The sequence below is a fragment of the Artemia franciscana genome, chromosome 19 (genome assembly GCF_032884065.1).
Source record: "Artemia franciscana chromosome 19, ASM3288406v1, whole genome shotgun sequence".
Classification (NCBI taxonomy): Eukaryota; Metazoa; Arthropoda; class Branchiopoda; order Anostraca; family Artemiidae; genus Artemia; species Artemia franciscana.
In genome coordinates, this window is record NC_088881.1 from 15,021,968 (window position 1) to 15,036,105 (window position 14,138).

Genomic DNA, 14,138 nt, shown 5'->3' on the forward strand with positions numbered 1-14,138 from the left:
TCATCTACGGAGTAATTTCTGTTCGTTTTAAGTTTTAATGTCGCTCCTTACTTTCAGTTGAAAAAACTATTTTACTTATTTAATTTAGTTCAAAATGCGCTGAAAGTTGAACTTCAGACATTTGGTCGTTCATGAAATATTGCACATACGCCCTTCTTACAAGCTGAATGCAAGCTGTCTTTTTATTTGATTCACCATATTCAGCTGCATTCCCAGTAAGTTTCAGGGTAACACTCTAAGCTGTCCCTGAGATATTGCACAAACACCTTTTTGACAATATTGATACAAATAGTGTCGTTCAATTTGGTTTTACATCCTCCTCATTTTCCTTGAAATTTTTAACTTAATATCCTAAACCATTCCTAAGATATTGTATAAGTACCATTTTGACAACCTAGATACATTTAAAATTTTTAACTTAGTTCAATATCCCCCTCAATTCTACCTGCAAATTTTAACTTATTACCCTTAGTCGTTTCGAAGATTTTTCAAATACGCTCTTTTGATTGCCTGGATGCATGTGGTGTCTTTTTATTAAGTTCAACGCTTCAACTCCTTCAGCATTTTCTGGAAGTTTCAACTTAATGACCGTAGCCTTTCCTAAGATATTGCAAATATACTTTTTTACAGTCTGGATGCAAATAATGTCCTCTGATTTCGTTCAAAACTAATAAGAAGGTTTCAATTTAACACCATTCGCTGTTTCATAGAAATTACACAAACGTTCTTTTGACAACCTTGACGCACACAGTGTCTTTTGATTTAGTTTAATGTTCCCATCAATATTTGCTGAAAATTTCTACTCAGTACCCTTAGCCATTCCTGGGAAATTGCATATATGCCCTTTTGAGAGCCCTAATAAAGCTAGTGTTTTGATTTGGTTAAACACCCGCTTCAGTATTCCCAGAAAATTTCACCTCAATATCCTTAGACTGTTTGGATACCCAGGAACAAACATGCCCCATTTCCCAATAAAAAAGTATGTAAACAATTGGCGACTTGAATGAGTTACAACTCTCATCCCAGGGACTGTGGAGGGTTATGTCATCCTTTTACGCAATTACATAAGATGTTTCGACTATTTTGAACAAAATGACTGTATCAAAATATTGAAATAGCGTAAAGAGTGAGGCGTTGAGAAGGAAACGGCCCGTTTCATACACGGAGTAATTTCTGTTAGTTTTACGTATTAATGTCACTCCTTACTTTCAGTTAAAAAACTATTTTTTTTTATTTAATTTCTGAACGTTTTTGATTTTGGCTCTCCGCACAGAAATTATTAAAATGAAATTTGCATTTAAATTTTCTTTTTTGACTAAATGACTTTCTCTCAGTTTTGATCAGACGATTTTTAAAAAAAGGGATGGGAGAGGAGGCCTAGTTGCCCTCCAATTTTTCGGTTACTTGAAAAGTCAAATAGAACTTTTAATTTTAAGAAAAACGTTTTTATTAGTAAAAAATATACGTGGAATAAATAGTTGAAATTACTAAAAATACTTTAGCGTAAAGAGCAAGATATTTTGGAGGAGATAAACCCTTCATATGCGTAATAATCTCTGTTTGTTTTAAGTTTTAATACTGCTCCTTACTTTCAGTTGAAAAAAACTTTCAAATATTATTTTTTTCATTGCTTTTTTTATTGTAATGCTTGAAAATCCTGCACCTCCTTCATTGAATTTCTCTTCCCCCATGACCTATTCCTCCAAGAAAACATCCTCCCACATAGCCCCCTCCCCTAACCCCCCAAACAAAAATAACCACCCCGAAAAACGTCTGTACACTTCCCAATAACCATTACCGTATGTAAACACTGGTCAAAGTTTGTAACTTGCAGCCCCTCCCCGGAGACTGTGGGTGTATAAGTCATCAGAAAGACATAGTTATTATGGTTTTCGACTATGCTGAACAAAATGGCTATCTCAAAATTTTGGTCCGTTGACTTTGGAATAAAATGAGCGCGGGAAGGAGCCTAGGTGCCCTCCAATTTTTTTGGTCACTTAAAAAGGGCACTAGAACTTTTCGCTTCCGTTAGAATGAGCCCTCTTGTGACATTCTAGAACCACTCGGTCGATACGATGACCCCTGAAAAAAAGCAAACAAATAAACATGGCCCCGTGATCGGTCTTCTGACAAAACATACGAAGTTCCACATTTTTGTAGAATGGAGCTCGAAACTTTTACATTGGGGTTCTCTGATACGCTGAATGCGATGGTGTGATTTTCATTAAGATTCTATGACCTTTAGGGGGTGTTTCCCCCTACTTTCCAAAATAAGACAAATTTTCTCAGGCCCGTAACTTTTGATGACAAAGACTGAATTTGATGAAACTTACCAAACAGTTCGTGGTAACGAACTGTAGTAAGGAGCGACCCGGCTCAATAGTAACCAAAACTCTAAAATATGGAATTTTGATACCAATAGCTACATCAAAAGAATTGCATGTTAATGCTGATTTTAAATATATAAATTTCATCAGGTTTAGTCTTGCCCATCAAAAGTTAAGAGCCTGAGAAAATTTGCGTTATTTTAGAAAATAGGGGGAAACACCTCCTCAAAGTCATAGAATCTTAACGAAGATCACACCATCAGATTCAGCGTATCAGGAAACCCAACCGTAAAAATTTCAAGCTCCTATCTACAAAAATTAGGAATTTTGTATTTTTTGCCAGAAGGCAAATCACGGATGGGTGTTTATTTGTTTGTTTGTTGTTTTTTTTTTCCCAGGGGTGATCGTATCGACCCAGTTGTCCTAGAATGTTGCGAGAGGGCTCATTCTAACGGAAATGAAAAGTTCTAGTGTCCTTTTTAAGTAACCAAAAAAAATTGGAGGGCACCTTGGCCCCCCACGCTAATTATTTTCCCAAAGTCAACGTACCGAAATTCTGAGATAGCCATTTTATTCAGCGTAGTCGAAAAACCTTATAACTATGTTTTTGGGGACGACTTACTCCCCCACAGTTCCCGTGGGAGGGGCTACAAGTTACAAACTTTGACCACTGCTTACAAATATTAATGGTTATTGGGAAGTGTACAGGCGTTTTCAGGAGGATTTGTTGGTTGGGGGAGGGGTTGTGAAGAGGGGGCTGTGCTGGGGGAACTTTCTATCGAGGAATTTGACAGGGGGGAAGAAAATTTCCATGAAGGGAGCGCAGGATTTACTAGCATTATTTAAAAAAAACAATAAAAAAATAAATATGAAAAAGTTTTTTTCAGCTGTAAGTAAGGAGCAGCATTAAAACTTAAAACGAACAGAATTTATTACCCATATCAGGGGCTCACCTCTTCCTAATACCTCGCTCTTTACGCTAAAGTATTTTTAGTAATTTCAACTATTTATTCTACGGCTTTTGTGATTCAGGGGGTCATTCTTAATGAATTGGGACAAAATATAAGCTTTAGTGTAAAGAGCGAGGTGCCGACGAGGGGGCAAACTCCCTCATATATGTAATAAAAACATGAGAATACAAAAGTTCGTTACGTAAGCTAATTTATAAGTTACGTATGTCTTTTACTAATAAAAAGATTCGTAAAGAATTAAAAGTCCTAGTTGCCTTTTTAATTAACCAAAAAATCGGAGGGCAACTAGGCCTCCCCCGCACTTTTTCTGAAAATCATTCGATCAAAATTATAAGAGAGCCATTTAGGAAAAAAAAATATGCAAATTCCGTTTTAATTATTCCTCTGCGGAGAGCCAAAATCAAAACATGCATTTATACAAAAACGTTCAGAAATTAAATAAAAAAACATGTTTTTTTAACTGAAAGTAAGGAGCGACATTAAAACTTAAAACGAACAGAAATTACTTCGTACATGAAAGGGGCTGCTTCCTCATCGACACCTCGCTCTTTACGCTAAAGTTTTTTACTGTTTTAAACAGGAGAGTTGAGAGAAAGAGTCAAACTCTAGCGTAAAGAGCGGGGCATTGATGAGGAAGCAGCCCCTTTCATATACGAAGTAATTTCTGTTCGTTTTAAGTTTTAATGTCGCTCCTTACTTTCAGTTAAAAAAACTTGTTTTATATTTAATATATTTAAAACCAGCATAAAAATGCGATTCTTTTGATGTATCTCTTAGTATCAAAATTTCGTTTTTTAGAGTTTCGTTTACTATTGAGCCGCGTCGCTCCTTACTACAGTTCGTTACCACGAACTGTTTTGATACATCATACACACAAAAATACCTCCGGTTTTTTATTAGCTGGAACCTAATGAAGAACGAGACAAAGGGGAGTCAGGCACCTGAGCCACTAAAATTTGACACTATACCGTAGAAAAGCAACTTTTCAAAAGATATGTGTGTTGTACCATCTCTCATCAAAAGTTAAACTTATTGTATTATCTTGTATATGAATATATTGCTTTGTCAAAAATTGCATTTTATTTTAACAGTATCTTTTGCAACTTATAAAAATTGCGTAGCTTACTCACTGTGACCTAGGTCTTCCCACGCCGGCTGGCACACAAGGCGACAATGGTGCCTCAAATTGCGTAGCGACAAAATCAGTTTTCAAATGAGCCCTTACACCCCTGTTTGTGCTGTTTCAGTGACCCACTAGCGGCGAAGAAAAAAAAGAATAAAAAATTAGACACGTCACATGTTTCCCATGCGAAAAAGTGATTTTCCTTGTTATTCAAGATGGGGGATTATAATTCTTCCAGGTCGGATTTTTGGCTATGGAGATTCTAATGGTGTAGTTTTCATTTCGATCCAACCCCATTTTCACGAAATTTTTAGGCATTTCGCCAAAATCCCATAAATTTTTTCTCGTAATGAACTTTAATCGTTAACATTAGTCGAATTATTGATAAGAAGCCTTTGAGGGCAGAAGTTTGGGTGCTGCTGAAGAAACGACTTTTGCTATAATAGGAAATTATACAATAAATAATGAAAATCTACTGATTTCGAGAAGGCAGGCCCTAAGGCCCCCTCCGCTCATATGCACTTTCCTGTTTTTTGAAATTCTAGTTTTCAAAAACGATGATTAAGAAGAAGGAAATTGTAACTTCTCTTTTAAAGTCATATCTGTTGGCACAGAGGAACAAGTTACCAATAGTTTTACTTTGTATAGGAGCCCTATGGAAAAACAACTTAGTCATTTATTAGAATTCGCGGAGTTTTTTTTTTTTTTTTTATATATATATATATATACGGTAGCCCATCTCGGTCTACGCAACGTTTAGAAGGAAATGGTTAAGAAATACACACACAAAATATGAAGGTTTTCATTTTCTCAAATTGGCAGAAAATTTGTAAAACCATTTGGGTTTCAGGGAAGGCAAGGATCTCGCTGAGTACCAGGGTATGAGCCTCTTCAGTTGGTGTACGTTTCGGTTTGAAAGTCATAAAAGATTACGATTTTTAACGCGTCTCGTGTCATAGAAAATTATTTTCTTCTCCTTTCAGAAAAAAAAGATTGACATGAGACCCCAGTCACCCCCCTCCCTATTAGAAAATGAGAAGCCAGTTTCGTTTCAACAACTAAAGAAAGGCAACTTTGCGCTATTTAACCATAATGCATGTTACGCAGAAGTTTGTTTTAGGGAGCAAGGTGTTAATAGCCAAAAAATTCGGTTATGGGTTTTAAAGCTCTGTCCATATATGTACGTGTTGAGTAACTATATACACTCTTCTTTATATTCTTTTGTAACCGGCTTGATACTCTTTGGCAAAACTATAAAGACCTGTGTACCTCCAACTCCACATTTTGCACCTCAAAGGCGGCATTAAGTCTTACCCTTTAGTGCACATTAAGTGATGTAGTGTCCAACCCCTTCTATTTGTAGCTTTCGAGATGCTAAAAAAGACCCAACTTACGGATCAGGTCGTAAAGTATCAATTTTACACCAACAATAAAACGCATATCAGAAGACTGTTTTGTAACATTGCAAGGTGTAGACCGCTTGGCAATGCTCACAAAATTATCTATAAGACCAATATGGCATTCAGCCACAGATCTGAGTAAGCACCTTAATTAGAATATTCTCAATTACATACAAATACCAAATCCTGAGTGGTTCGCACCACAAAAAAAGCAACGAACCATAGTTGTGTTTGGGGTTCAGAGCAGTGTAATAGTTAGAAATCAATACCGACCGTCAATGGGTAGGGCGCACAGAACGGAAAACCAATTTGAGGAATCTTTAGCGATTTAAAATGGTTAAATAGGGATAAAAAAACAACTAGCGTTACCGACAGAGGGTTGTTACTCAACAAGACTAGGAAAATTCAAACAAACCCAATATATTTTTGTTAAAATTTTGGTTCAAATTGAAGTCCTAAGTCTTTAATCCAGCCTGAGGAACTTAAGTTTCCTTTCTTATTAGTTTCCCATACTTCTTTGGTGGTTCTAGGCCTGTTCCGGGGGGCAGCTACGTTCTAGGCCCTATTTTCCTGATATTAAACTCCTTATATTTTATATTTTTACATTTCTAGTGTATAACTCTCCCCCCCCCGCTATTGCCATACTTTGAGCAGAAGCGGATTAGAACAAAGATGTGCTAAGCAACCATGTCTACCAACCAATACCAATGTGAGTCAAGCTGCTATTTTAACCTCACATTCGCAATTACTGACTTCGAAATCCTTCAATCTCAAGTAAACCATGTTCTTTACGGCAATGCACAACGCCAACATAATGGGGAAAGTATTGTAGAAACTAGAAAGAGAGGCTCTCAATAAGAAAGTGCAAATTGAACGTTTCTATTCGTTTCTTTGTGTATTTTTATCAAACTAAAAGAAAGAGCGCTGTTTAAAATGAATGGATATCAATCCATGCATAAAATTGCCAACTGCCAAATAGCTTGGACGACGGTCTTATCTGTTTTAAGGCCAATCTAAGAAGGGGGCCATGGCAAGCTGCCGGGTGTCATTGTTGGGGGCGCTTTGGCTAAGATTTTTTTAAAGGTGATTTCATTAGCCACTTGCTAGTTCACATGCAAGTTATAGGGGGGTCCAATAGTTTAGCTTCGCCTAGGCACCACCAACCCTAGGAACAGTCCTGTCGGCTTCTGATTACCATTGCTTTGATACAATTAACCTTTGAAGGTCTAAAACGTCATAAAAGTGAATTTTAATATTATAATTTTCACATTTTTAAAAGGGACAGAGGTCTTTGGGGAGTCTCGGGCTTATATTCCCTAGTAGGGAATCCCTACACATTAGCATAAAAAGTCGAGTCTTTTGATACCATGATATTTTGCCAAATGCTGGTTTTCATACTGTTGAATTGGGTTGATATTTATTTACTATTATTAACATGAACCGTTTTGTATAAATTTGTTCAATATGGTTCTCGATGTATAAGGTGTGAAAGGTCTGGTAAAAACGCGAGGATATATTCGTGAGGGGGGAACGTGAGAAAAATTGGCGATTTGTCTACAATAGAAAAATAATAAGCCTGGATTGCCTGGATTCACGCCTGCTCTTTAGTAGATTTTTGATGAAAAATGCAAAGAATGAGCCTACATTGTTCGGTAAAAGCCTAGTCCAAGGTAGGCTTCTTCTCATACGGAGCCAAACGCGCTTACGGTGAAGCGTATGTCCATCTAGGTTAATGTTGCTTGTAGGACAGAAATCAGATGGAAATAAAAAAAATATACCATTTATTTCCCAATGCAATGCTCTTTTTTAGTGTAATGTACCCTACCGCTACCATTTCTTGTCCCCTAATGGGGCTATTTATAGTCTTAGGCTACAAAGATGTCAATTCATGAACATGTAGGGGCAAGGGTAAATGTGTTTATCAAAATTTGAAGGAGGCAATTTTGTTGTTTTTCCAATTTTTGGTACTTGCGCGTTATCCCAACAACACTACAGAATTTTGCTACTAAAAAACGGTTTACCATGCTCTATACGGACCAAACTAAACCTATATCTGAACGAACCTATATCTTAATTAAATATTCAATTTTTTAGAGTTGGCATTTTGGTTAGGTTAGGAATTTAATATAATGCAATCTTGGTGGCCCGCTCTTCTTAATTCTTTGTAGTGGTTTCCATAATTTTGTAACTAATGTATTATATTTTTCATGATTTTTTGTATTTTTAATTTGATTAACCTAACTTCATTTCTATAGTGTTGTTGGGATAAAGCGAAGGAGACACTATAATAATAACATTCTTGCTTGGGACCCAGAATATGTGATAAATAGAAATTATCTGCATAAAGTAAGTTCTTTGTTACTATAGTGATATCTTATAAGTTTTGTCCGTAGTCTAAGGCTATATATAGCCCCATCAGGAAGGTGGCACACTTGTCACGGTAGAAAAGATTATATTTTGAAAGAGTGTTGAAAGGAAATTGAGTGGTACTAGGTGAACTCTTTGTTATAATTGTGTTTTCGTCAAAGGAAGACTCTTGCTGCTATTAAATTAATACGGTTAATCGGTTGGACGTAATCTGAAGAAGTTAATGAGCAAAAAGGTCTAAATATTCACAAGTAAAAGCAACAAAATACCTGTTATTCGAATGTTACAGCTCATTCAGACATATAATCCTTTTCGTAAGGAAAGAAATCTTGTTTTAAAAACAAATAAGTAACCAAAAACTAAATCACATACAAAATAAAGCACGATACACCCATAACTAGTTTAACTTACAATTCTCTCAAGGAAACGGGAACCCTGCCTAGCCTATTACAAATTTGAAATGTTTGCAGCTTCAAGCAATATTTACTGATGCCAGGAAAACACACCTATCTATCATTAGTAATGACTTATCTATCAAGCATTTACATTGTCGTCATTACGTGCGGCGGAGTCAGACAGGTGAACTTGTACGGCACTTTGAAAGGGTTATCAGACAGGGTAGGCGCATTTGATGGAATTTAAATGGTGGCACTATTTTTTTTTTAGCTTAAATTCTAGCCAGCATTTCCTTAGCGTTCATTTGATCCTCTGAGGAATAACACTCGTCTTATGTGCCTGTTTTGGGTTGGAAATAAATTAAGCGTTCTTTTTTCTATCTAACCTAATTCTCTTGTCAGAGGTTCTATTAGACTAAGTTCTGTCTTGAGAGGTTCTGTCTTGGCTTTTTCTACAATTAGCCATGACTTAACTTGCCCACAACTATTCCTCTTTTAATTCAGAAATCAATGATGAAAGCAAAGCTGCTGTCCCAATACGGCGTGCGGATAATTGACACAGTCCGCTTTCCATATCTCTTTTGGTTCTCAGAAAACTTGATTCTTTGAAATAATAAGTTATATCCCTTTTTCATGTACAAGAATAGTTGGGGAATGGATCTTTTATTGCTCAAATTGTCATATCCGTTTTGGATGTATTAAAAAGAACTTTTGACAGACACTTGACCGACAATAATAGTAGAAAACATAATCTGAGCTTTTTTCCCAAACTCCTCTTAAATTTATGTCTCCCAAACTCCTCTTAAATTTATGTCTTGTAACATAACTCCTTTTGAATGAGCCTAGTCGTCGTTGTTATAAATGTAGGAACGCTTAATATTTTTGAGCAGACTTTACCCAAGGTTGGCTAGTTTGTGGCCACCTACTGATCCAGAATAAAATCTTAGGTTTTGGGGCGTTAGACAAAGGGTCCCAAAACAATCATATTGGACACAATTTCTAATCTATTATATATAAGGGACACTCAAAGAGAAATTACAGACTGGGACACTGGGACACAAATACCGACCGGGACATATAAATGACGACCGGGACACTCAAAGAGAAATTACAGACTGGGACACCGGGACACAAATGACGACCGGGATACTGGGAATATAAATGACGACCGGGACACAGGGACACAACTACAACGGGGACGCCGGGGGACACAGGGGATATATAAATGACGACGGGGACACAGGGAATGTTCGATTAGCAATCACCATCAACAAAGCTCAAGGGCAATCATTAGAATAATGAGGTATAGATCTGAATACGGATTGTTTTTCCCACGGACAATTTTATGTTGCATGTTCAAGAGTCGGTAAACCTGACAATCTATTTATATGCACAGACAATGGGACATCGAAGAATATTGTATATTCGCAAGTTTTACGTAGTTAAAATCATATCTATATCTATCTATATTCACAGGTGGGACACTGGGACATAACTACAATGGTGCGTAACTAATATGGCACGTAACGACTTACGCGCGTGGGGGGCTTGGGGGGGCGCGAAGTGCCCCCACGAAATAGGTGTTGGGGTGGCGCGAAGCGCCACCCCAACAGCTATCTGCAATATATATATTATAACACTGTAGTGCGCTACTACATTTAGTACAATACTACCCAATTCTGTCTTCGAGCCTATTCAGAATAAAACGATAAAAGTGACTCTTTCAAATGAAAGTAAGGTAATGCTGTATTATTCACATTCACACATCTCGGTTCAGAACACAAACGAGTAGTGAAGTTAGGTTGATTCTCATGAAATATCCCAAAATATTATGAAAATATAATAATTTATTTGTATAATAATATTATTTTGGGCTATATATTTGCAGATTAGGGGGGAGTGGGGGTAAAGTAACCTAACTTAACCTAGCCTTACCCCTCCCCCTAATGTGCAAATATATAGCCCAAATTCTAGTCCAATACATACTGTCTGCCGTTATTTGCCTTTGTGGCTATGAAACCGGCTTTTATAGATCGTACATTCAGCAAACTTCTCAAGTGTGTTCTGAATAATACAGGAGTACCGAAAGTAAGACCGACGTTAGAACTTAAAGCGACCTTTAGTTTTAAATTATATGCAGGATACTTATACTGCATATAGGAGGAGGGTTCCTCTTAATCCAACAAATCTTTAAGCTAAAGTAAATAAGACTTAATTTGAACTTACGGTGGTTTACGGAATGACTACCCCCTCATATGTATAGTATAATTTCTATTCATTTTAAGTTGTAGCGTTTCTCAATGCTTGCATTTGAAAAAAAACAAAAAAACAAACTACTATCTTGTATTTTATTTGTGTTCATATTAGTGTCCTACTTGGACTTATCCTAAATAGATGGGGAAGGAGGATGCCCCTTCCTATACATACCCCCTTTTATTCTACAAAAGTTCTGTGAAAGTTTAACTTCTGTATAAAAATGGTTCTAGAATGATAATTGCTGCACACCTTAAATATTTGTTTTAGAAGGGAGGGTTAAGGGTTACGAAATTTGAAAATTGAATTTCGATTCAAAGTGCTACCGTTATCTTGGGAAGCTCTTCTTCTTCTTGCAGGACACCTTCCTCCCCTTTGTGCACGGTTAAACATATAAAATTAATGGTCAAGATTTTACGCAGTAAGATAAGGGGAGTTGCCAACTGTAGCACCAATATTGCATGCTTACTATAAATATCTTCCTCCACATAGCACGATTTTAATGGGTAAATACCCCTTTCCTGATCAACTGAATATTTGTCTGAAACACCCTTTAACTGAAAGTTAGAAATGTTGGACTTAAAACGTCAGGCCTGGAGTGGAGAGAGGCAAACTTTGGTCCTCCAGTCATAAAAACTAGGAATCCTTGCATGTGCTTTTCTGGCACTGGTCTTCAAGGAATCGGGCCACCATTAGTGTCCCCATAACGACTGCAGACGCGATACCTTATGGTATGACATGCTTCATTTAGTCATCTGAAATTAGTCTGTCATATAATTACGTAAATATATAGTTTTGAACTGGTTTACAAAACCGGTCCTATGTCCCAGATTTGTGAATTAATTTAAAAAGACCTAAATGAAACAGAGATGTCAAAAATAAAATCAAAGAATTTTCAAAGCGTAAAACTGCCATAAACCACCACCAGTAAGTATATAAAACCAAATAAAAACAGAAATCAAAATAAATAACCGAGTCGAAAAAAAAGAGATGAAAATAAAAGTAGTAGGGCTGACACCCAACATGCCTTGTGAATACCAAAACTTGATTTGTCCTTTACTGAAAACAATCCTTATTTTGAGCTGTGTGTTTCTATTTCTCATAATATCAATAAAAATCCCCATCATCACCAAGATTACGAAAAAAAAATGTCGATTAACAGTTGAATACATAAGCGGATATTCATTTCTGAAAGTCTTAATAATATTGGATTTACTAAAATTAAAAAAAGAAAACATTTAAAATGTATTTGCTTTCATTAAACTAAAAATTATATTGTGGCCCTTAGAAGCTACGGGGGGTGCTAGCCCTACTTATCTTAGTTTCTGTTTGTTTAATTTTAGCTAGTTTATTTATTGTAATATCTGTTCGTTTTGGGTTTCATATATATACTGACGGTGATTTACAGAAGTTTTACGTTTGGAAAACTATTTGGCTTCATTTCTATCCATCTTTGGTGCAATGCAGATTTTTACTTTTCTTCGAAAAACGTTTTTTGTGGAGAATATTTTTAAAATTAATTGAAGTTCGTTTCAACTTAATGCCCTTAGTTGTTCTAGAGACATTACAGATATTTCTCATTGACAGATGTCTTGTTGATAACTAGCATGCGCCTACTTTTATTTAATTTCAAAGCAACATAAACTTTCCGTGAAACTTTCTACTTTATACCCTATTCTAGTCCTAAAATATTTCACCTTGATATAGTGACGACCTGGATCCACTTAAGCTATTTTGATTTAGTTTATTAGTAGTAGTTATAGTAGCGGTAGTAGTATTAGCAAAAGTGGTAGTATTTTTGCTACCCGTATATTAGGATTATGTATATTAGGATTTGCCCTGTGTTTTTTAGCTTAATAACCTAAGCTATTGCTGGTATATTGATAATACAACCCTTTGATAATCCACATGCACGTCCATCATGTTCTGATTATTTCAACTTAATGCTTTAAGCCATTCCTGCGATATTGCTGATACGTCCTTTTGATAACCTGCATGCACATAATGTATTTTGACTTAGCCCTACATCCCCCTCAACAGTCCTTGAAAGTTCCCAACAGAAGTAGTAGTGCGACATACTAGTATCATTAGTATATACACGGTGCATTTTTATTAGTTCAACAAAACCCTCAATATGCCCTGGAAGTTTCAAATTTATACTCTAAGTCGTTCTTGAGTCACTGTTGATGCGACATATTGAAAGCCTGCATGCACAAATAGTGTAAGTAAATACAACAGTACTAGAGCCCCAAGGTCGAAACCAGCGGTACTGATCTCCGTTTCGTAGCCCTTCAGCCAGGAAGTGCAATAGGGAGTTGATCCTGTGCTCTGCCAAACCATTCCTGCTTACCTTCCCCAAATTTTTTCAGATACCGAAATAGAACTGGGTCTACTCTGGCTGAGCTTATAGAGTCACGCCAGCGACCCCCATCCCAAACCAATTAACCGGCCACACCAGGAATTGAATCCGCACCCGTAAGACAAAGGATTCCCAATCCAGCGCGCCAACCACATAGCCATGACGGCACACCAATATAATGTGTGTTAATGGAATTCAAAATGCCCCTCGATATTTCTTGAAAATTTCTCCTTGATACCTTTAGCCTTAGTAGTAGTATTAGTAGTAGCAGTGAAATTAGTAGTAGTAGTATGCATATAGTTCCTTTGTGTTGGCTCAACATCCCCCTCGACATGCACTGAAAGTTTCAACCTAATACTGTAAGCTATTCCTGGGATATAGATGTTATGCCCTTTAATTAGCCTGCATCCACACAGTGTGTTTCAATCTAGTTCAACATCCTCTTCGAGATTCCCTGAAAATTCTTATGTAATATTGTTAGCTTCGGTATTGCTAGTAGTAGTTGTCGTTGACATAGTTGCAATAGAATTTGCCATAGTAGTAATTGTAGACGTTGTAGTAGCACCAGTCGTAGTAGAAGCAGTATGCGAAAAGTGGTTTTTGGTTGGTTCAACATCGACTTTAACATGGCCCAAAAGTATGTGACTTTCAAAAATAGGTGTGATATGCCTATTGTTGTATGTAATTTTGTTTTTATTTAGTTCAACATCCTCATAAATATTTCTCAAAAGTTTCACCCCAAATGCCTTAGTCTCAGTAGAAGCAATAGTGGTAACAACAGTAACAGTAGCAACGCTAATAACATGCCCATGGTGCTTTTGGTTAGTTCAACATTCCCCCAGATATCTTAGTAGAAGAGGGGGATGCTGACTAACTAAATCGTGGAGTATTTACCCTTGTGCCCCATCTATTAGAATCCAAATTCAGACTGACTTATGCAGAT

At 36.6% G+C, this 14,138-nt stretch overlaps 2 protein-coding genes across 4 annotated transcripts in view; one reads left to right on the top strand and one right to left on the bottom strand.

Annotated features, from left to right (window-relative positions):
- The window catches only part of LOC136039321 (golgin subfamily B member 1-like), a 283,865-nt gene extending 275,254 nt beyond the window's left edge, over positions 1-8,611 (bottom strand). The window contains exon 1 of one of the 3 annotated variants that reach the window (XM_065722941.1): positions 8,458-8,611. The gene's annotated coding sequence lies outside the window, so the exon portion shown is untranslated. Of the gene's footprint in view, positions 1-5,735; positions 5,916-8,457 lie in introns of those variants that run through there. The other 2 variants (XM_065722942.1, XM_065722940.1) reach the window with 2 other exon arrangements.
- Positions 1-14,138, top strand: part of LOC136039322 (uncharacterized) — a 72,482-nt gene that overhangs the window by 39,180 nt on the left and 19,164 nt on the right. The gene's annotated exons all lie outside the window — the stretch shown is intronic.